We start from the raw sequence: 23468 nt of genomic DNA, 5'->3' as shown, positions 1-23468 counted from the left end.
GCCGACCATAGGGGGCGGGAGGGAGTATGAAGGGAGAGGAGGTTGGAGATGTAGGGAGCAGTGGAATTAGAGATGGCCTTGTATGTGAGAGTCAGGAGTTTGAAGAGGATTCTGTAGGGGAATGGGAGCCAGTGTAGATTTTGTTGAAGGGGAGTGGCAGATGTGGAGCAGTGGGAGAGGAAGATAAGCCTAGCTGTGGAAGTAGAGGGCAGATTGGAGGGGAACAAGATGGGAGCGAGTGAGGCTAGTGAGGAGAACATTGCAGTAGTCGAGTTGTGAGATGACCAGTGGGTGGATGATTTTAGTTGCACTCTGTGAAAGAAATGGCCTGATGCGAGCAATGTTGCGTAGCTGGAACTGACAGGATTGCGCCAGAGCTTGGATGTGGGGTGCAAAGGAGAGGGAGAAGTCAAGAGTGACGCCCAAGCAGCAGAGTTGGGGGGCAGGGGAGATTATGGTGTTGTCAACAGTGATAGAGATACTGGTAGGGGGTGTTGTTCTGGCTGGGGGAAAGATAATGAGTTCAGTTTTGTACATGGTGAACTTCAGAGAGCGCTCAGACATCCAGAAGATGGCAGAGAGGCATCTGGAAACCTTAGAGAGGACAGAGGGGGACAGATCAGGAGAGGACAAGTAGAGTTGTGTGTCATCAGCATAGAGGTGGTATTGAAGGTCAAAGGAGTTAATGCGTGCACCCAGGGAAGAGGTGTACAGGAAGAACAGAAGGGGGCCTAGGACAGAACCCTGAGGGACACCAATAGGAAGGATGGAAGGGTGTGAGGTGGTGCCGGAGGTAGACACAGAGAAGGAGCGGTTAGTGAGGTAAGAGGTAAATAAGTCAAGGACAGTGCTAGAGAGGCCAATGTTTTGGAGTGTGCGGAGGAGAGGATGATCCATGGTGTCAAATGCAGCCGAGAGGTCCAGAAGGATGAGCATAGAGAAGTGGCACCTGGATTTGGCCGAAAGCAGGTCATTGGTGACTTTCACCAGGGCAGTCTCGGTGGAGTGGGTGAAAGCCAGATTGTAGTGGGTCAAGGATGGAGTTGTCAGAGAGGTAGCTTGTGAGATGGCTGTAGACCAGTTGTTCAAGTAGTTTGGAGGTGGATGGGAGAAGAGAGATGGGGTGGTAGCTAGTGATAGATGAAGGGTCGAGGTTTTTTTGGGGGGGAGATTAGGTGAGACAAGATCATGTTTTATTGGCGAGGGAAAGATGCCGGTAGAGAGTGATAGTTTAAAGAGGTGAGCAGGGTGGGAGCAGACAGTGGGGGAGAGGGAGCAGAGAAGGCATGAGGGGAGGGGGTCCAGGGGGTAGGTTGAGGGGGGAGGATACGATGAGGGAGTGGACTTCCTTGTCTGAAGTGGGATGGAAGGAGGACAGGATGGGATAGATGGGGGAAGGATGATGGGGCAGGGGGGCAGCAGAGGGGTGATGGGAGATGAAGAAGGAGCCAAAGTCAGTAGCAGTGAGGGTGGATGGGAGGGGGGAGGAGGGGGGTGAAGGAGAGTGTTGAAAGTTTCAAAGAGACGGCGTGGACTGGAGGACTGAGAAGAGATGAGTACTTGGAAAAAGGATTGCTTGGTGAGAGAAAAAACAGAGCTGTAGGAGGAGAGAATAAACTTGAAATGTAGCAAGTCCGCCAGAGAGTGAGATTTCCTCCAGGTACTTTCAGCGGAGCGTGAAAATTTTTGTAAGAATCGTGTTAGTTTGGTGTGCCAGGGTTGGGGTTTGAAGCAGCGGATCAGTACAGAGGTGAGGGGGCCACAGAGTCGAGAGCAGTAATAAGGGAAGAGTTATAGAAGGAGGCTGCCTGGTTGGGACAAGTCATAGTGGAAAGAGGAGAGAGGAAAGTCTTGTGGGAGGACAGGGTAGCGGGGTCGAGAGACCCGAGATTGCGTCTGGTGATGGTGGGTCTGGGCGTGGAGAGGAGAGTGGAAGATGATAGGGTGAAAGAAAGTAGATGGTGGTCAGAGAGAAGGAAGGAAGAGTTTGAGAAATCAGAGAGATCACATCAGTGGATGAAGACATGGTTGAGGGAGTGGCCAAGATTGTGAGTAGGGGTGGAGGCCCATTGAGAAAGTCCAAAGGAGGAGCAAAGGGCAAGAAGATTAGTGGAAGCAGCATTAGTTATGTGAATAGCGATGTTAAAGTCACCGAGGATGATAGAGGGGAGGTTGGAGGAGAGAAAGTGGGGAAGCCAGGCAGCAAAGTTGTCAAGGAAAGGTGAACAGCGAATGGGGTAGAAAAGGCAGATAGTGTGGACCTCAAAGGTGGAGAAGGTAAGGGAGGGCTCAGGTGGGATGACACGAAAGGTGCAGTTTGGAGAGAGAAGGATGCCCACGCCTCCACCCTGGCGGTCATCAGATCTGACCGTGTGGGTGAAAGAGGCCTCCGTAGGAGAGGGCAGCAGGAGAGGTGGTGTCAGAGAAGGAGAGCCAGGTTTCAGTGATTGCGAGAAGGTTAAAAGAATGGTAGATAAAGAGGTTCTGGATAGTTGGTAGCTTGTTGCAGATTGATCTAGCGTTCCAGAGTGCGTAGGAGAAAGGAAGGGAGGGGACTGAGGAGATGGATATCAAGTTGGGTGGGCTCTGAGTGTGTGTGGGTGGTCTGGAAATTGGGGGGGTGAGACCTAGCAGTGAGGATTGGTATGGGCCAGGATCGAGGAGCCATAATTCCACTACAGTAGTGTTATTTGGAGGAATAATATAGAATGGAGTGGGTGTAATATAGAATGAACAATGAGAAGGGGGGTGTAGTAAAAGCAAATACAGAGCAAATAGGATTTTTGGGAAATAATGGAAGGAACGGAAAGGCTGAGATTGTTACAAGGCTGAGGCTGTAGATAGTATAAATGAGGAGCAGAAAGCAATTTGTGAGAGCAGTAGGGCTGTTACTTTATCAGACAGGGAGTTCAGTGTCTAGGCTGTGCAGGCATTGGTGGTAGTGGATTAGGTAACGCAGTGTAGTATGTTGATTGCAATTTTTTTGTGGAGGTGGGAAAGATAGTCTGCTGGCCTCCTGTTTATCTCTGTATATCTCCCAAGTTCATATCCTCATACTTTACACTAACATACTTAACAGCTACGATGCTTTGCAGCCAACTATGGGGGTAATTCCAAGTTGATCGGAGCAGGAAATTTTTTAGCAGTTGGACAAAACCATGTGCACTGCAGGGGGGGGGGCAGATATAACATGTGCAGAGAGAGATAGATTTGGGTGTGGTGAGTTCAATCTGCAATCTAATGGGCCCTACACACTGGCCGACCCGCCGCCGAGCTGCCCGACGGCGGATACGGCCGACGAGCGACCCGGCGGCGGGGGCAGTGACGGGGGGAGTGAAGTTTCTTCACCCCCCCCGTCACCCGGCTGCATTGAAGTGCAGGCAAATATGGACGAGATCGTCCATATTGGCCTGCATGTACAGCCGACGGGGGACTAGCGATGAACGAGCGCGGGTCCGCGCATCGTTCATCGCTGTAGCCTCCACACTGAAAGATATGAACGAGTTATCGTTCATATCTTTCTAACAAATCGGCCAGTGTGTAGGGCCTATAAATTGCAGTGTAAAAATAAAGCAGTCACTATTTACCCTGCAGAGAAACAAAAAAAGCCACCCAAATCTAACTCTCTGCACATGTTATATCTGCCTCCCATGCAGGGCACATGGTTTTGCCCAACTTCTAAAAAAATTCCTGCTGCGATCAACTTGGAATTACCCCCTATGAGCCTAATTCTGAGATGATCGCAGCAACAAATTTGTTAGCAGTTGGGCAAAACCATGGGGGTAATTCCAAGTTGATCGCAGCAGGAAATTTTTTAGCAGTTTGGCAAAACCATGTGCACTGCAGCGGGGGCAGATATAACATTTGCAGAGAGAGTTAGAGTTGGGTGGGATATTTTGCTTCTGTGCAGGGTAAATACTGGCTGCTTTATTTTTACACTGCAATTTAGACTGCAGATTTAACTCACCACACCCAAATCTATCTCTCTCTGCACATGTTCTAACTGCCTTCCCTGCAGTGCACATGGTTTTGCCCAACTGCTAAAAAATTTCCTGCTGCGATCAACTCAGAATTACCCCCCCATGTGCACTGCAGGAGGGGCAGATATAACATGTGCAGAGAGAGTTAGATTTGGGTGGGGTGTATTCAAACTGAAATCTAAATTGCAGTGTAAAAATAAAGCAGCCAGTATTTACCCTGCACAGAAACAAAATAACCCACCCAAATATAACTCTCTGCAAATGTTATATCTGCCCCCCTTGCAGTGCACATGGTTTTGCCCAATTGCTAACAAACTTGCTGCTGCGATCAACTCAGAATTACCCCCCATGTACTGACTAATTATAAATGCACAAACGGATACAGGCTTGATTGCTAGCAGCACACACCCTCTGAAACTCCACCCACAACAAAAGGTTTGCTCTAGGCGTGAACATCAACAGACCAACACGCCCCCACTAATACACAGTGAAGTCCTACTTGAGTAGAGGCAAGAAATAACAAGTCAAGTTTGCAGTTACCTAGCACAATTCAAATAAGCATGTAAGTTGCAGGAGTGAGATAAAGTTTGCAGTTACCTGCTCTCTTCCACTTTAGGAATCACAATGATATTAGCGAATGTGGTCAATGGGTCCAGTAGATCACTACATTAAATATTATTAAATAAAGTAGTAAGTTTGGGCACAATAAAATCTGAAAAAATCTTGAAATAATTTGATGAGAGGTCATCAGGGCCAGTAGTGGAGTCCATATCTAATCATTTAATTGTTTGCTTTGTGGTGGATGATAGGTCCATAATTTTAAGTATATACAACTCCCACTCGCCGGCACAGTGGGTTAATATCAAGATATATAATATTTGCAGAGAGTGATGTAGCTATCTTCGGCTCTCAACGTTTACATAAGTCTCTGTCCCATTTGAGCTTACAGTCTAAATTTCCAGGATCTCACACTAGGGGGGGGGCGCGCATCTAATTAGATGCATTCCATTTTCAGCAGATCAAAGCATCTAGATATCACAATTTTTGACCAGCGGTCATTATCGCGTTATCCATTTAGAGGCCATTTTGATCGGTCTGTGGCACCCAAAGCAATATCCCCAATAAGTACCAGCTTCGGGGGAAAGAGCGTGCCGCATTGTGGCTAACTGGATAGCCCCTGGCAATACATTTACCCATGGTCATTGATACTCCCTAGAAATTCTTATTGCCAGCGGTCAATTAATCTACCAGTATGGCTGTAATTAAACCAAAGACAAAGTGCTGTGAGGAGCACGGCTACCCACTATGCTACTCAAATTTGACAATGTACAGATGTGTCTTCATACATTATTACTGCATTCACGCCAATAGCATATCCCTGCACATCAGGTCCTGTGAGACAATGCTAGCGTCAAGCAATTTTATTATTTTTGCATTTTTTTTGCGACTATTATTTATGTATTAACAGTTCTTTATATAGCACACACATATTCTGCAGCGCTTTACAGATAATATTTGGGCATTCACATCAGTAGTTCCTCCAATGGAGATTACAATCTATATAGCCCATTGCACGTACACACAGACACATTCATGCCAATTAACCTACCAGTATATATATATATATATATATATATATATATATATATTTATTTTATTTTTTTTGGATTGTGAGAGGAAACTGGAGCATCGGGAAGAAACCCATGCAAGCACGGGGAGAATATACAAACTCCACACAGTTAGGGCCATGACCTCAGTGCTGTGAAGCAGTAATGCTAACCATTACACCATCCATACTGCAGTTTCGGCAAAAAATGATGCCCAATGTTAGCAGAGTTATACGAGACCTGGCAGCCCACTCAAGCAAGGCATCTCAAGCTGAGTGGCATATTGAGGCTAGATGTATGAGGACAAATCTGTATGTCAAGAAAAAAAAAAAACATTCATGACAAATAAAAACAAAACAAAGAGTATAACAAGTGACAGACTATTTTGTCATAAAATTATTTGCAATTCTTTCAGAATAAATAGTATTCACTGTAATGTTGAAGTGTGATTTCAGATCTGTTTTACTGTATAATGTTGCGTTAAGAAAAAAGATTATAGTATACATATATGACGTAACATAACTACAAACATATGCCAACCACATTTTTTTCTAGAACAATTTAAAAAGATTGTTCAGGTTATTTGGAGCTGGCAAATACAGTATAGTGCTGATACGAGCAATGTAAATACTCTGGAGCATGACATAGAACCACCTACATTTTACAGCATAATTAAATGACATCTTCCCAGTGTTCTTACAACTCTGACAGAAATACATATTCAAAAATCATACTTGAAAGAGATAAAAAAGCATGTTTTATCATGTAGAATGAAATATTAATCAATATTGTAGCATTATCTTTTTAAACACCTGTTAACGTAAAGTAATTCAACATCCAAATATAATGAAATTATTTTTGTGACCTTACAAAGCAGATTGTTTTGTGAAAGCGAGTTAGGTCACAAGAGCTGTTAATCAAGTGAAAGTAATATTCTGAAAATGTTACAGTCTGAAGAAACAAGCTTTACAAGTAAATCATTTATGATAGTGACAGAAAATATCAGTGAAGCTAGTTTTATTTTAAATAGCTGTTGTGTCTTTTCAGGTCTAGTCACTGCAAGGTTTCTGGTTATCCTTCTCTTCTATGCCAGTGTATACAGATGTAGCCATGCTCATCTTACCGCAATACGGCATGTTGCATCACGACATGCGGCATGACATGCCAAGCTGTGACTATTCGCAGCATGCAGTGTTACAACATGCTCAATTGCATCAAAGATGAGCATGGCTACATCTGTATGTATGGCATATACTGAGGGTTAGGTGGTCCTTAGTACTTGGTTCCACATACTGTATAAGTAATAACACAACAAAGCACTTTGAAGGGGTTAGGTATGGGATCCCAACAGTCAGTATGCCGCCTCTCTGTCATCGGCATCTCAACGGTCAAAATCCTGACACATTTTACTACATATGCTAACACTTCTTTTTACCCTCCCTACCCACAGCCTAACCTTAACTCTTCCATCCTGCAGCCTAACCCTAACCCTCCCCCTAGTGCCTCACACTAACCTTTCCTCACCCACTGCCTACAGCTAACCCTCCCTGGCATTACATTCGGGATGCGGACTGTAGGGATTACGGTGCCGGTCTTCTCTCTGCCAGAATCTCGACCGTCAGGATGCCAATTACATCCCCTTCGCAGCTCATTCCACAAGCACAGATGGTAAGACTATGAAACCCACTGTCACTGACAACAGGGAGGAATGGGACGAGGAAAAATGCACAGTGGCTCATGGTTAGACATTAGCATTCAAAGGGAAAACTATGCATTAAAAGCAGTACTGTACGCATTAATGGGAAACGTGAATCATGCCTCACATATAAAGGCAATACTAATAGATCAATGCAAATGGATAAAACAGCAATTGCTGCTGTACTATTTATTAGCAATGAAAAACAAGGGAGAGCTAATAGGGTCCCAAATAACTCCTTGAAGTATCCTATGAAGGAATGAATTCACATTAGGGTTCTTTCCAGTAACTTTCCCTCTCCAGATAGCAGCCACTGCATTAATAGGGCTAATTCAGAGTTGCACACAAGTGGGTCAATTCAGTGCTGCGTGAATTAAATTAAATGCATATTTACACCTATAAGCTGAGTTGAACCCATTCATGTGACTGCACTGATACTATACATACACTTGTGGAAATGGCTGTCATCATTATCAGTGCTATATTTGGTGCAAGGGATTCATCTGAAATCAGAAAACTGCATTCAAAACTCTTCTTAGCTGCAATTTCACCTATTGTACATGCCCAGGTCACACCCACTTGATGTAGCCTACATGCAACCACCCAATTTTAAATCAGTTGTAAATGGAGTTGCAACTTGAATGTGTACAACTCCAAATCACCAGATGAGATTTGTCCTGTAGTCTACGCAGGGTCAGATTATGGGGGAAAGGGGGTGATTGTCCCTGAGCTGCCACACACTGGTGTAACTACCGTAGGTTCCTATCTTCATTCTACTGGTTGGGCCCCAGCAGAGCACTTATTTGCCGCTGAGCATTGGCGCAGCCTGCTGCTGTATGTTCTGCTGGAAGAGGTTGGGAAGTGGGGTGTTATGCCGCTCGCCACCACTTCTGCTGTTCTGTGGAGATGGAGAGGACATTCCAGCTTTCATGCTGACTGTTGCGGGTGGGGGGTGCAGGCCACCACTGCTCTGTGCACAGTTTATGATGATTTATGGTGAGTGGGTGGGGGGAATGGGGGGGGGGGGGGTGGCAGGATAGAGGTTGTGCTGGGCGCTGCTCCAATATTGCTAATGCTGGGAGGGTCTGTTGCTCCATATGCTGTGCCCTCCTAGCCATCATCAGAGATCGTCATAACTCCCGTCCACAGAGCAGTGGCATCCACTTAGCCTCATATGCCCACAGGGGCATAGCAGTACTGGTTTTGAACATGAGGGGGTTGGTGCTCAGGGGTGTTTGGAAGCAATCTTATTATTGGGGCCCCCACAGCTTCATTGCCCCTGGGCCCCCACAAGCCTTAATCCGGCCCTGAGTCTATGGAAAATGTGCAGCATAAAACAAATTGCAATATGCATTCACAAACTGACTTGTGGGTATCTCTGCATCAAATCCTAAATGCTCTGCAGCTAGCAGCAAGGATCAGTCCCATACTGGTTCAGCAGTCTGTCAGTCTAGTGTAATTAACAAGGATAACATGTATCTCCACTACTACTTCTCTCTAAAGGTGGCTCCACTCCTGTTCTTCTCCTCCCATTATCATTCTATACATTTTCTAACTTTAATATCTGCAAATCCCTTGATGGCTATCTTCTATTTCAGTTACTCCACTTCTGTTTCTCTACTGTTCTCTATTTTATGTGGACCAGCTTCTCTTCATTGCTTCATCATCATTTGCTGGGGAAAATTCCCCTCACCACACGTGCAGAGGCCACATAAAAAGCAGACAGAGAGGACAGCCTCACACAGAAACCCTCTGCACACAAGCATTGCAGATACAGGTACATGTGATATTATTGTAATGTGGGAGGGGGGATAGTAATGAAATGTAACGGAAGATATTATGGTTATATGGGGGAATTTAATGTAATGTGGCTGTTGGCAGCGACAAATGTAATTAGCCTATGAGAGCTAATAACATAATGTGACTTATTTCTTTAATATTACATATCTTTATGAAAATGTGGGAGCTACTGTGAAAAACAGAATCAACCTCCATGGATCAGACATAAGGAAAGACCCCGCCATGTGCTTGAGTCACCAGGGGGAATGGTGGTATTTGTTTTTGTAACATGTTACTAAACGTTAATACTACCTGTTAGCTGTGGCTGAAAGTCAGTATAAAAATGTAGTGACCTTCATTTTAGTGTGTTTGCACAAAAAGTCTAGACAGATGCATACCCTTCTAGAATATGCATTCTGAACTTATTACTTATGACTTGCAGCATGTTTTTACTGAACCATCTGTCACCATCAATAAAGATCATTTATATTTTTACAGTTCCAAACATCAGGTTGCAATGAAAAAACTTTCAAGCTTTATGTGAAAAATTAACTATGCTTAATAAAAATACAACTGATATCTGAAGCAGCAAGTAAACAGGATACTTACTGTTATGCTAGCACCTTACTAGTAAAGGAGCAATCTTAATAACAAAAGGCAAATACATCATATAATAATGCACATATTATTATTATTACATTTTATTTATAAGGCGCCGCAAGTGTTTCACAGTGCCGTACATACAACACACATTAGAACAACAAAGTGCATACAGAACTTAACATCACAGAAAACTAAAATGTAAAATGTTTATTTTGCTGTATAAGGTTTAATAGGAAGTGAGTCAATTTGCTGTCTGTCTGGATCCTGGCGGTCAGGATACTGATTCTGGAATCCCGACACCACGTGAAACACCGGCTGACGGAATACCACCCACCGCCCAGAATCCCCACTTGGATGGTGGTCCATGCCACCACCCAAGGAGGAATAGATTAGTGTGGCAATTTAAGGTTGCCACCAGGTCCGAAGCGTGGCGAGCACAGCAATCCCGCAAGGGGGACACGCTGCACTTGTCACTGGTATTCCGACTGTCAGGATTCCGGCATTGGTCTGCTGACTGCCGGGATCCCAACAGTCGGCATATCATACTGATCCCTGTACAACAGTGAATTAATTAAGCATTTAAGATACCTATACAATGTCCTATGTAATGTAAAGTCTTAATTGAGTCAACTTAATATCACTGTAAATTGAGTTTGAGTGCATACAGTACACATGATTTCTCAGTCAGGACCAAAATATAAATATTTGTTAATATTTTAATTGCATATTATGACAGTTTAAAGGTTTACTCAAAATAATCACCAAAGATGTTCAATAGAAATTATTATATGATCAGTACAAATATATAAAAAGGTACGCTACACATACAGTAAACATTAATATAGCATTAATGTTGCATAGCAATTTGAATTATAAAAAATAAGATCTCATATTGAATGTTTTTGAAGCCTTCCAAAAACATAGGTGCAGTATCCAACTTACATTTACTCTACTAGATAACTGCTCCATTTATCTCATCCCCACTGCAGCACAGTAGAACATGGATTCTATGTATACATAATTACAGTAAGTAGAATGTGAATACTCAGTGTAAACTCACTCTTCACACACACATATACATATTGTATATACACACACATGAATATTAATAAATAAAATGAAGCACACAACACTGGCAGGCATAATAATGCAATAAATATTTACAACATTCACAGAATAGTTAAAACCTCCATATGTTATAGACCCTAAAATCAGACATTCAACTAAATTATTGCAGTGGTAATTGCTAAAGACTATCTGCATATTTTTATTACAATAATGCAATGTGGTAAGGGTGTCTTCTATGAATCCTGGTTCTTCCAATCTGGTGCTAACATACATTAATGGGTGCCTTAGTTCCAATTACTACAAAGGGTAGTTCAGCTGGTTTAATAATATGCAATTCTGCAAAGGAGAAGATTAATTATTGCCATCACAAACAACTTATACCCCAATCTAACAATATAATTATTACATATTTTATATTTTGATGTCTAAACTACTTACCTCATGTATCATCTTAATTACTTTTCTACTTGTTTCCCAGAGACGCTGAGTAATATGGCATTAATTAATGAATACAATAAAGAAACTGCCAGTATTGTTTCAATTCTTTCTGTGAACCTGGTTCATTTGCATGTCTCAGTTTTTTCTACCTTTTATATTAAACAATAGCACCACTGAGACTTCGGCATTAAATTGTAAGTCCATTAAACAAAACACAATCATATCCATTCCCACAGATATTCATCTATTACCATATTTGACTGCAACAAGTACTTTTTATTGTATTGTCTCTTGAGTGTTGAGCTACGGGGTCACATTTTTATATTATATTATGCATTTTGCATGATAATAGAATTTGAGGTTACTGTGCATTACATAATAAATGTATGGTGAGCCAAATGAATACAAAGCTATTAGAGAAGCATTTGAAAAACACGCAACTCTCCCTCTCTCTGCATAATGTATATACAGTTGTGCTCATAAGTTTACATACCCTAGCAGAATTTGTGATTTTCTGGCAATTTGTCAAGAGAATATGAATGATAACTCACAAACTTTTTTTTCACTCATGGTTAGTGGTTGGGTGAAGCCATTTATTTTCAAACAACTGTGTTTACTTGTTTTAAATCATAATGACAACAGAAACAACCCAAATGACCCTGATCAAAAGTTTACATACCCCAGTTCTTAATACCGTGTATTGCCCCCTTTAACATCAATGACAGCTTGAAGTCTTTTGTGGTAGTTGTGGAGGCGGCTCTTTATTTTCTCAGATGGTAAAGCTGCCCATTCTTCTTGGCAAAAAGCCTCCAGTTCCTGTAAATTCTTGGGCTGTCTTGCATGAACTGCACATTTGAGATCTCCCCAGAGTGGCTCAATGACATTGAGGTCAGGAGACTGAGATGGCCACTCCAGAACCTTCACTTTATTCTGCTGTAGCCAATGACAGGTCGACTTGGCCTTGTGTTTTGGATCATTGTCATGTTGTAACGTCCAAGTACGTCCCATGCACAGCTTCCGAGCTGATGAGTGCAAATTTTCCTCCAGTATTTTCTGATAACATGCTGCATTCATCTAGCCATCAATTTTGACCAAGTTTCCAGTGCCTTTGTAGCTCACACATCCCCAAAACATCAGCAATCCACCTCCGTGTTTCACAGTAGGAATGGTGTACCTTTCATTATAGACCTTGTTGACTCCTCTCCAAATGTAACGTTTATGGATGTGGCCAAAAAGTTCAAATTTGGTCTCATCACTCCAAATGACTTTGTTCCAGAAGTTTTGAGGCTTGTCTCTGTGCTGTTTGGAATATTGTAAGAGGGATGGTTTGTGGCATTTGCGTAGTAATGGCTTTCTTCTGGCGAATCGACCATGCAGCCCATTTTTCTTCAAATGCCTCCTTATTGTGCTTCTTGAAACAACCACACCACTTTTTTTCAGAGAGTCATGTATTTCAGCTGAAGTTATTTGTGGATTTTTCTATGCATCCCGAACAATTTTCCTGGCAGTTGTGGCTGAAATTTTTGTTTGTCTACCTGACTGTGATTTGGTTTCCACAGAATCCCTCATTTTCCACTTCTTAATTAGAGTTTGAACACTGCTGATTGGCATTCTCAATTGCTTGGATATCTTTTTATATCCCTTTCCTGTTTTATACAGTTCAATTACCTTTTCTCGCAGATCCTTTGACAATTCTTTTGCTTTCGCCATGACTCAGAATCTAGACACGTCAGTGCAGCACTGGATGAAAGATGCAAGGGTCTTTCAGGAGTCCAGAAACTCAATGACCTTTTATACACACACTCTGATGACAAGCAAACAGATCACAGGTGAGGATGGTTACCTTTAGTAGCCATTCAAACCCGTTTGTGTCAACTTGTGTGCATGTTATCAGGCCAAAATCTCCAGGGTATGTAAACTTTTGATCAGGGTCATTTGGGTAGTTTCTGTTGTCATTATGATTTAAAAAGAGTAAACACAGTTGTTTGACAATAAATGGCTTCCCCCAACCACTAACCATGAGTGAAAGAAAAGTTTGTGAGTTATCATTCATATTCTCTGACAAATGGCCAGAAAATCACAAATTCTGCTAGGGTATGTACACTTATGAGAACTGTATATATATATATATATATACACACATATATAAGATCCGGTCAAGATCCCAGCGGTCGGAATACCGACACCGGTATCCCGACACTACTCAGAAAGCAGACACTGGCATCCCGAATAGGGTCACCTGCCCAGCACCAGGATCCCGACTACCGGGATCCCGAGCGAGCAAGCATTGGGATGCTGGAGAGGTAAGCCGTGTGTGTGTGTGTGTGTGGGTTATGTTTAGGCTGTGGGAAGGGGGGGTTAGGTTCAGGCACCACCACGGATGGTTAGGCTGCAGGGGGAGAGGTTAGATCAGGCTGTGGGTAGGGAGGGCTAGCAGAACATTTGGGGAAGGTAAGGATACTTACCTTTCCCTGTCAGGATTCTGAGTGTTGGGATGCCGCGGCCGGTATTCTGACCATTGGCACCCTGACCGCTGGCATTCTCTAAATATGGCTCTCCAAGTCATTAGGCCCTGCCCGACACTGCAAAATGACACAATTAGTAGGCCCAAGGGGTTGGAGTGAGGCTGAATTTTAAGCCTGTCCTCCCTACAGACCCAATATTTTCCGTATTATCTCACCATTCTAACCACTTCATTAATAGGTGGGCAGGATGCGGGGAAAGTGCCTACTCTAACTCGGGAGTCTGTAACAACTTCTGGGAAAGTATAAAATAGCTAGGATAATTAGTGACCCTGCACAATAGATGGACTCATTTGTGCAAGATTATAGAAATCCTAAAAACATGACCAGTTGGTGAAACTTTAGGAATGGAGTTGTGAACCCCACACTAGCTAGTGTAGACATTGTCCATCTCAGATAGGAGGTAGTTCACTAACAGAAAGCCAAATACATGAGATATTATATATACAACATGTGGATCGGCTCTCCTGTAGGGTTAGTAGTACTCCGATGCCTTCTGGAAACAAAGTATACACTTAGCCAAATCCCACAAGCAGCGGCACTCAGACTTTTTTTTTTCATAAAAGGGTCATGACGCCCCTTTGTCACCTTCCACTGACCCGAAACGTTGGAATTGTGGTATGGAATAAACTATTTGTTAGCACTTTGAAAAAAAAATGCATCTTTGAGTGACACTGCGTGTGGGATTTGGTCAGATATATATATAATAAGAATTTACTTACCGATAATTCTATTTCTCGGAGTCCGTAGTGGATGCTGGGGTTCCTGAAAGGACCATGGGGAATAGCGGCTCCGCAGGAGACAGGGCACAAAAAGTAAAGCTTTAGGATCAGGTGGTGTGCACTGGCTCCTCCCCCCATGACCCTCCTCCAAGCCTCAGTTAGGTACTGTGCCCGGACGAGCGTACACAATAAGGAAGGATTTATGAATCCCGGGTAAGACTCATACCAGCCACACCAATCACACTGTACAACCTGTGATCTGAACCCAGTTAACAGTATGATAACAGCGGAGCCTCTGAAAAGATGGCTCACAACAATAATAACCCGATTTTTGTAACTATGTACAAGTAATGCAGATAATCCGCACTTGGGATGGGCGCCCAGCATCCACTACGGACTCCGAGAAATAGAATTATCGGTAAGTAAATTCTTATTTTCTCTATCGTCCTAGTGGATGCTGGGGTTCCTGAAAGGACCATGGGGATTATACCAAAGCTCCCAAACGGGCGGGAGAGTGCGGATGACTCTGCAGCACCGAATGAGAGAACTCCAGGTCCTCCTTAGCCAGGGTATCAAATTTGTAGGATTTTACAAACGTGTTTGCCCCTGACTAAATAGCCGCTCGGCAAAGTTGTAAAGCCGAGACCCCTCGGGCAGCCGCCCAAGATGAGCCCACCTTCCTTGTGGAATGGGCATTTACATATTTTGGCTGTGGCAGGCCTGCCACAGAATGTGCAAGCTGAATTGTATTACACATCCAACTAGCAAAAGTCTGCTTAAAAGCAAGAGCACCCAGTTTGTTGGGTGCATACAGGATAACAGCAAGTCAGTTTTCCTGACTCCAGCCGTCCTGGAACCTATATTTTCAGGGCCCTGACCACATCTAGCAACTTGGAGTCCTCCAAGTCCCTAGTAGGCGCAAGACACCACAATAAGCTGGTTCAGGTGAAACACTGACACCACCTTAGGGAGAGAACTGGGGACGAGTCCGCAGCTCTGCCCTGTCCGAATGGACAAACAGATATGGGCTTTTTTGAGAAAAAAACCACCAATTTGACACTCGCCTGGTCCAGGCCAGGTCCAAGAGCATGTTCACTTTTCATGTGAGATGCTTCAAATCCACAGATTTGACTGGTTTTAAACCAATGTGTTTTGAGGAATCCCAGAACTACGTTGAGATCCCACAGTGCCACTGGAGGCACAAAAGGGGGTTGTATATGCAATACTCCCTTGACAAACTTCTGGACTTCAGGAACTGATGCCAATTTTTTCTGGAAGAAAAATCGACAGGGCCGAAATTTGAACCTTAATGGACCCCAATTTGAGGCCCATAGACACTCCTGTTTGCAAGAAATGCAGGAATCGACCGAGTTGAAATTTCTTCGTGGGGCCTTCCTGGCCTCACACCACGCAACATATTTTCGCCACATGTGGTGATAATGTTGTGCGGTCACCTCCTTTCTGGCTTTGACCAGGGTAGGAATGACCTCTTCCTGAATGCCTTTTCCCTTAGGATCCGGTGTTCCACCGCCATGCCGTCAAACGCAGCTGCGGTAAGTCTTGGAACAGACATGGTACTTGCTGAAACAAGTCCCTTCTTAGCGGCAGAGGCCATAAGTCCTCTGTGAGCATCTCTTGAAGTTCCGGGTACCAAGTCCTTCTTGGCCAATCCGGAGCCATGAGTATAGTTCTTACTCCTCTACGTCTTATAATTCTCAGTACCTTAGGTATGAAAAGCAGAGGATGGAACACATACACCGACTGGTACACCCACGGTGTTACCAGAACGTCCACAGCTATTGCCTGAGGGTCTCTTAACCTGGCGCAATACCTGTCCCGTTTTTTGTTCAGACGGGACGCCATCATGTCCACCTTTGGTAATTCCCAACGGTTTACAATTATGTGGAAAACTTCCCCATGAAGTTCCCACTCTGCCGGGTGGAGGTCGTGCCTACTGAGGAAGTCTGCTTCCCAGTTTCCATTCCCGGAATGAAACACTGCTGACAGTGCTATCACATGATTTTCCGCCCAGCGAAAAGTCCTTGCAGTTTTTGCCACTGCCCTCCTGCTTCTTGTGCCGCCCTGTCTATTTACGTGGGCGACTGCCGTGATGTTTTATCCCACTGGATCAATACCGGCTGACCTTGAAGTCTTGCTAAGCTTAGAGCATTATAAATTTACCCTTAGCTATATTTATGTGGAGAAAAATCTCCAGACTTGATCACACTCCCTGGAAATTTTTTCCTTGTGTGACTGCTCCCCAGCCTCTCGGGCTGGCCTCCGTGGTCACCAACATCCAAAACTGAATGCCGAATCTGCGGCCCTCTAGAAGATGAGCACTCTGTAACCACCACAGGAGAGACACCCTTGTCCTTGGATATAGGGTTATCCGCTGATGCATCTGAAGATGCGATCCGGACCATTTGTCCAGCAGATCCCACTGAAAAGTTCTTGCATGAAATCTGCCGACTGGAATTGCTTCGAAGGAGGTCACCATTTTTTTTACCATGGCCCTTGTGCAATGATGCACTGATTTTAGGAGGTTCCTGACTAGCTCGGATAACTCCCTGGCTTTCTCTTCCGGGAGAAACACCTTTTTCTGGACTGTGTCCAGAATCATCCCTAAGCACAGGAGACTTGTTGTCGGGATCAGCTGCGATTTTGGAATATTTAGAATCCACCCCTGCTGTTGTAACAGTATCCGAGATAGTGCTACTCCGACCTCCAACTGTTCCCTGGACTTTGCCCTTATCAGGAGATCGTCCAAGTAAGGGATAATTAAGACGCCTTTTCTTCGAAGAAGAACCATCATTTCGGCCATTACCTTGGTAAAGACCCGGGGTGCCGTAGACAATCCAAACGGCAGCGTCTGAAACTGATAGTGACAGTTCTGTACCACGAACCTGAGGTACCCTTAGTGATAAGGGCAAATTTGGGACATGGAGGTAAGCATCCCTGATGTCTCGGGACACCAGATAGTCCCCTTCTTCCCGGTTCGTTATCACTGCTCTGAGTGACTCCATCTTGATTTGAACCTTTGTAAGTGTTCAAATTTTTTTAGATTTAGAATAGGTCTCACCTAGCCTTCTGGCTTCAGTACCACAATATAGTGTGGAATAATACCCCTTTTTCTTGTTGTAGGAGGGGTAATTTAATTATCACCTGCTGGGAATACAGCTCGTGAATTTTTTCCCATACTGCCTCCTTGTCGGAGGGAGACCTTGGTAAAGCAGACTTCAGGAGACTGCGCAGGGGAAACGTCTCGACATTCCAAACTGTACCCCTGGGATACTACTTGTAGGATCCAGGGGTCCTGTACGGTCTCAGCGTCATGCTGAGAGCTTGTCAGAAGCGGTGGAACGCTTCTGTTCCTGGGAATGGGCTGCCTGCTGCAGTCTTCTTCCCTTTCCTCTATCCCTGGGCAGATATGACTCTTATAGGGACGAAAGGACTGAGGCTGAAAAGACGGTGTCTTTTTCTGCAGAGATGTGACTTAGGGTAAAAACGGTGGATTTTCCAGCAGTTGCCGTGGCCACCAGGTCCGATGGACCGACCCCAAATAACTCCTCTTCCTTTATACGGCAATACACCTTTGTGCCGTTTGGAATCTGCATCACCTGACCACTGTCGTGTCCATAAACATCTTCTGGCAGATATGGACATCGCACTTACTCTTGATGCCAGAGTGCAAATATCCCTCTGTGCATCTCGCATATATAGAAATACATCCTTTAAATGCTCTATAGTCAATAAAATACTGTCCCTGTCAAGGGTATCAATATTTTTAGTCAGGGAATCCGACCAAGCCACCCCAGCTCTGCACATCCAGGCTGAGGCGATCGCTGGTCGCAGTATAACACCAGTATGTGTGTATATACTTTTTATGATATTTTTCCAGCCTCCTGTCAGCTGGCTCCTTGAGGACGGCCCTATCTATAGACGGTACCGCCACTTGTTCTGATAAGCGTGTGAGCGCCTTATCCACCCTAAGGGGTGTTTCCCAACGCGCCCTAACTTCTGGCGGGAAAGGGTATACCGCCCATATTTTCTATCGGGGGGAACCCACGCATCATCACACACTTCATTTAATTTATCTGATTCAGGAAAAACTACGGTAGTTTTTTCACATCCCACATAATACCCTCTTTTGTGGTACTTGTAGTATAAGAAATATGTAACACCTCCTTCATTGCCCTTAACGTGTGGCCCTAATAAGGAATACGTTTGTTTATTCACCGTCGACACTGGATTCAGTGTCCCTGTCTGTGTCTGTGTCGACCGACTAAAGTAAACGGGCGTTTTAAAACCCCTGACGGTGTTTTTGAGACGTCTGGACCGGTACTAATTGTTTGTCGGCCGTCTCATGTCGTCAACCGACCTTGGCGCGTGTTGACATTATCACGTAATTCCCTAAATAAGCCATCCATTCCGGTGTCGACTCCCTAGAGAGTGACATCACCATTACAGGCAATTGCTCTGCCTCCTCACCAACATCGTCCTCATACATGTCGACACACACGTACCGACACACAGCACACACACAGGGAATGCTCTGATAGAGGACAGGACCCACTAGCCCTTTGGAGAGACAGAGGGAGAGTTTGCCAGCACACACCAAAAACGCTATAATTATATAGGGACAACCTTATATAAGTGTTTTCCCTTATAGCATCTTTTTTATATATTTCTAACGCCAAATTAGTGCCCCCCCTCTCTGTTTTAACCCTGTTTCTGTAGTGCAGTGCAGGGGAGAGCCTGGGAGCCTTCCCTCCAGCCTTTCTGTTAGGGAAAATGGCGCTGTGTGCTGAGGAGATAGGCCCGCCCCTTTTTCGGCGGCCTCGTCTCCCGCTCTTAACGGATTCTGGCAGGGGTTAAATATCTCCATATAGCCCCCGGAGGCTATATGTGAGGTATTTTTAGCCAAAAAAGGTTTTCATTTGCCTCCCAGGGCGCCCCCCTCCCAGCGCCCTGCACCCTCAGTGACTGCCGTGTGAAGTGTGCTGAGAGGAAAATGGCGCACAGCTGCAGTGCTGTGCGCTACCTTAAGAAGACTGAGGAGTCTTCTGCCGCCGATTCTGGACCTCTTCTCGTTTCAGCATCTGCAAGGGGGCCGGCGGCGAGGCTCCGGTGACCATCCAGGCTGTACCTGTGATCGTCCCTCTGGAGCTAATGTCCAGTAGCCAAGAAGCCAATCCATCCTGCACGCAGGTGAGTTCACTTCTTCTCCCCTAAGTCCCTCGTTGCAGTGATCCTGTTGCCAGCAGGACTCACTGTAAAATAAAAAACCTAAGCTAAACTTTTCTAAGCAGCTCTTTAGGAGAGCCACCTAGATTGCACCCTTCTCGGCCGGGCACAAAAATCTAACTGAGGCTTGGAGGAGGGTCATGGGGGGAGGAGCCAGTGCACACCACCTGATCCTAAAGCTTTACTTTTTGTGCCCTGTCTCCTGCGGAGCCGCTATTCCCCATGGTCCTTTCAGGAACCCCAGCATCCACTAGGACGATAGAGAAATATATATATATATTTATTGTATATACACACTGCATCTATGTATGTTTTTTTTATCAGTTTAGACAATTTTAAAAGGTGCCTGTCCACTTAACAACTAAGCCAAAGTGATACACCTGATTAGAACCAACTAAAATGTGAAACTAATTCACCGAAGTAATGAAAAGCCAGAAATATGCTGAAAATATTATTCTTTGTAATTATATAAATCTATGCTGATGACAGGCCTATTATGCTGTATAACAGTGCATCTCAACTCCAGTCCTCAAGTACACCCACTAGGACACGTTTTCTGGATTCTTTAGTCCTGCACCTAGTGACAATCTATTTTCCTGGGTCAGTTATAATCCAACCTATTTACACAGACAAACACTAAAAACAAATCCAGTTGGGATACTTGGTGGCTTGGAGTTTAACACGGCTGCTGCACATCATTAAAACCAGTTGCTAATTTTGAACATGAATTAATAAATACATATTTAATAAATAAATCATACAGTTAACAATGTAATGGACTTGAATTTTTTTTTATTACGCCAACCCACTTGTGTAGTACATTTACCTGATTGGATTTATAACTACAGCCTTGGACTGATGGAACAACTGAACACATTAGTTGCTTTGTACTGAATTTTCAGATCACAAGACACACCTTTAAAACTTCAAGTTGGATCTTAAAAAGTGAGGTCATCACATGATTCAAAAGCAAATATTGCGCAATACAAACAGAGGCAGATGTAATTTTATGTTCTACAAAATAAATGTGATCATCCCAACTCCACTTACCATCAATGGCTACAGATTAGACACTTTTTACCAATCTTTACCCATTTCATAAACAGACCTTGGAGTTTCTCTGAATTATGTTAGTAACACTCTTCTTCTAAAGTCTAAAGAAATGTAACTGAAACAGACATTGAAACATTTGCGTCCCATCTTCGGTTTCCGAACAAAGTTTGTATGCGTCCTTAAAGCAACACAGTTTAAAAAAGTTAATTATCTGTTAGAATAAAGTAAAATGCATACATGCAAAAAAAAAAAAAGGAGAAAGAAATAAAGAAACAATTTCCCCAATGTGATTCCCTGCAGATCTTTAAAAAAAAAAAAAAAAAAAAAAAAAAGTAGTAAAATAGCTTCTGGTGACAACACAGTCTATTAGATCTACTTGTAGTTGAATAAATAGATGATAACAATTATTATGCTCCCCATCCACAACACGGACTACTATACTGGCGAGTATCAAATACTTATTCTCAATGAAGCTGGCATAGTAGCAGCATAAAAAAATCCAGGCATTAACACATTAAAAGCCGTAATACACATGTATGGTAAATATATTTTATGTTATACAGTGATGGTATCCTGAAAAACCACATAGTTTAAGTCAGTAAATTCTGGAGTCATTGAGATATCTACCATACAGACACTTATCTTTAACATAACCAATTGTCCAGAAAAATGGGACTTGTACCTCCCAGGACTCCCCAGTAAAGATACACTCCTCTTCAAGTTCCTGGCCTAAGAGCCAGGACCACCAAGAGATCAGCAGATATCCCATGTACTGGCTGGGCATGGCCAGTGGAGGGCACATAGCTATTTTAGTTCCCTAGGGAGGCCCCAATCTCTCAATGTCCCTGTGTTCAGAGTTATCAATGAACAAAATATTTTAAGCAATTGAAATATTGTCCTATTTAATGTCAAATTTATAATAATCTTGAGCACCGTTCCCTCCCTCATTCTGTGGTACTTCTTGTGTTTCAGTGTTGAGTGCTAGTGATTCTCTGACACTAATCTCATTTGAGTAATCAAGAGCTTCTCTTGAAAATTCAAGAGCACACTGTGTATGTTCTGCCAGTACATGGGCTCTTCACCATCTCATGAATACTTATAAATATTTATACCTGCCCAGAAGACGGACATAAATTCATGCTGACATTTAAAAAGGGAAATGGTACAAGAAACCATATGTCCTTAACACATAGTAACTGAAGCACATGCTTAGTGTGACGTCTATTCAGGTATCAGTTTAAAGCTTAGTTGTGTGTATGTTACTCGTCCGCTTTAGGAAAGTCTTTAAAACATATTTGAGAAAATTAAAAATCCAGTTTTGTTAGCACGCTTATTATACAGGTTTTGCATTCAACATGATTCCAGTTGCTACTATAGTTTATTTATTGTACATTTTCATAAGACAAAAAAAACTGTTTACTGAACTAGCACCTGTAGTTAAACATATGCAATAAACTTTACTGCATGGGATAATGGTCAGTGCAATGAAGAAGTGTGAGACCCGACAGCAGTCTTTTGAAAGGAAGTATTACCTGTATCAATTTAGAAACCCAATAAAACAAGCTCTATGTCCTGATTATCCCTGTCAAAATACAAAGCTATTTGAGATCAGAGCAGCTTCTGGTAGATATTAGTCATACCATTGCTGTTCTCATGTCCTTACCAACCAACTCGATGAAGCTAATTAAATATGTCAGAGCAGATTTATCAGTCTTAAATCTGTTAAGCTTGTAAGATACAAAATAATTAGCATTACCTTAGTTTACTTCAACTTTTATAATTAGAGTCAAATTTTTCGCAGCAAATTATTTCAGGCAAAAAAAAAAAGTTTCTTCTATGTTGAGTTTCATAATTTTTACAACTACCTAACCAATAAAAAATGCTGAATAGAAATAAAATGTATGGTTGTGTAATAGTTATATACTGTATATAAAATCCCATTAGGAACTGTAAAGGCACTCAAAATACATTATTAATAAATTGCTGAGGCACTGCATTATAAGTAGTGATGTGTTAATTGGCAAGGAGAACCCATTCTCACCCATTAACACACTGTGATAACTTCCTGCCAGTCCGGAAATAGCATTCTGTTGATCAAGGTCCTAGTACAGGAGGCCCCTGCAGAGAAGGCACACTGGGGACAGCTAAAGGAGGTACAGTGTGGAGTGTGAGAGTTCACTCTACATCATGATTAAGATGCTGTGTATGAGTGCAGAGCTACTCATATCAACAAAATGGGGGAGATATTTTTTGTTTTTGTAAATATATAAAATGCAAAAAACAGCACTCAACAAATATAAAGATCATTTTAAGCCTTACACTTAAACACTTTAAAGGAGGATGCAAATAATAAATGGCTGGAAAAACTATCAGCACACGTGGAAACATATAGACATGACCTAGTCAAGTTTAAACAGGATACATTTTAAACAGTCCAAAAAGACTACCTGGAGTGTAAACTATATTCATGGGTTAATATTCCTGATGGCAAGTTCAATGCCCGAAGGAAGACACATTGTTTCAAACCCATTCCCTAGACACTGATACTTATAGTGGGCCAACACCTCCCACAGTGACTCAGACGATATGAGTGCATCACTTTCTAAGAAGCCGCCTTTGGGGCTCAGTATAGACACACAGCATGGTTTAAAAAGAGACACCACACATGTTGTGGAAGGCAATTGAAAAGGAATCTCAAAAAGAATGACTAAATTAAAGAAAACAACCAGATCTTTAGCCTGTCTCAGAGGTAGTTA

At 43.1% G+C, this 23468-nt stretch overlaps 1 protein-coding gene across 3 annotated transcripts in view; it reads right to left on the bottom strand.

Moving 5' to 3' along the window:
• The window catches only part of TBC1D22A (TBC1 domain family member 22A), a 1169061-nt gene that overhangs the window by 222620 nt on the left and 922973 nt on the right, over nt 1-23468 (bottom strand). The window lies entirely within an intron of this gene.

This window comes from Pseudophryne corroboree, chromosome 6 (assembly GCF_028390025.1).
Source record: "Pseudophryne corroboree isolate aPseCor3 chromosome 6, aPseCor3.hap2, whole genome shotgun sequence".
In the NCBI taxonomy this organism is placed as follows: Eukaryota; Metazoa; Chordata; class Amphibia; order Anura; family Myobatrachidae; genus Pseudophryne; species Pseudophryne corroboree.
The sequence above is the reverse complement of the archived record's forward strand: the minus strand, read 5'-3'. Positions and strand labels throughout refer to the sequence as shown.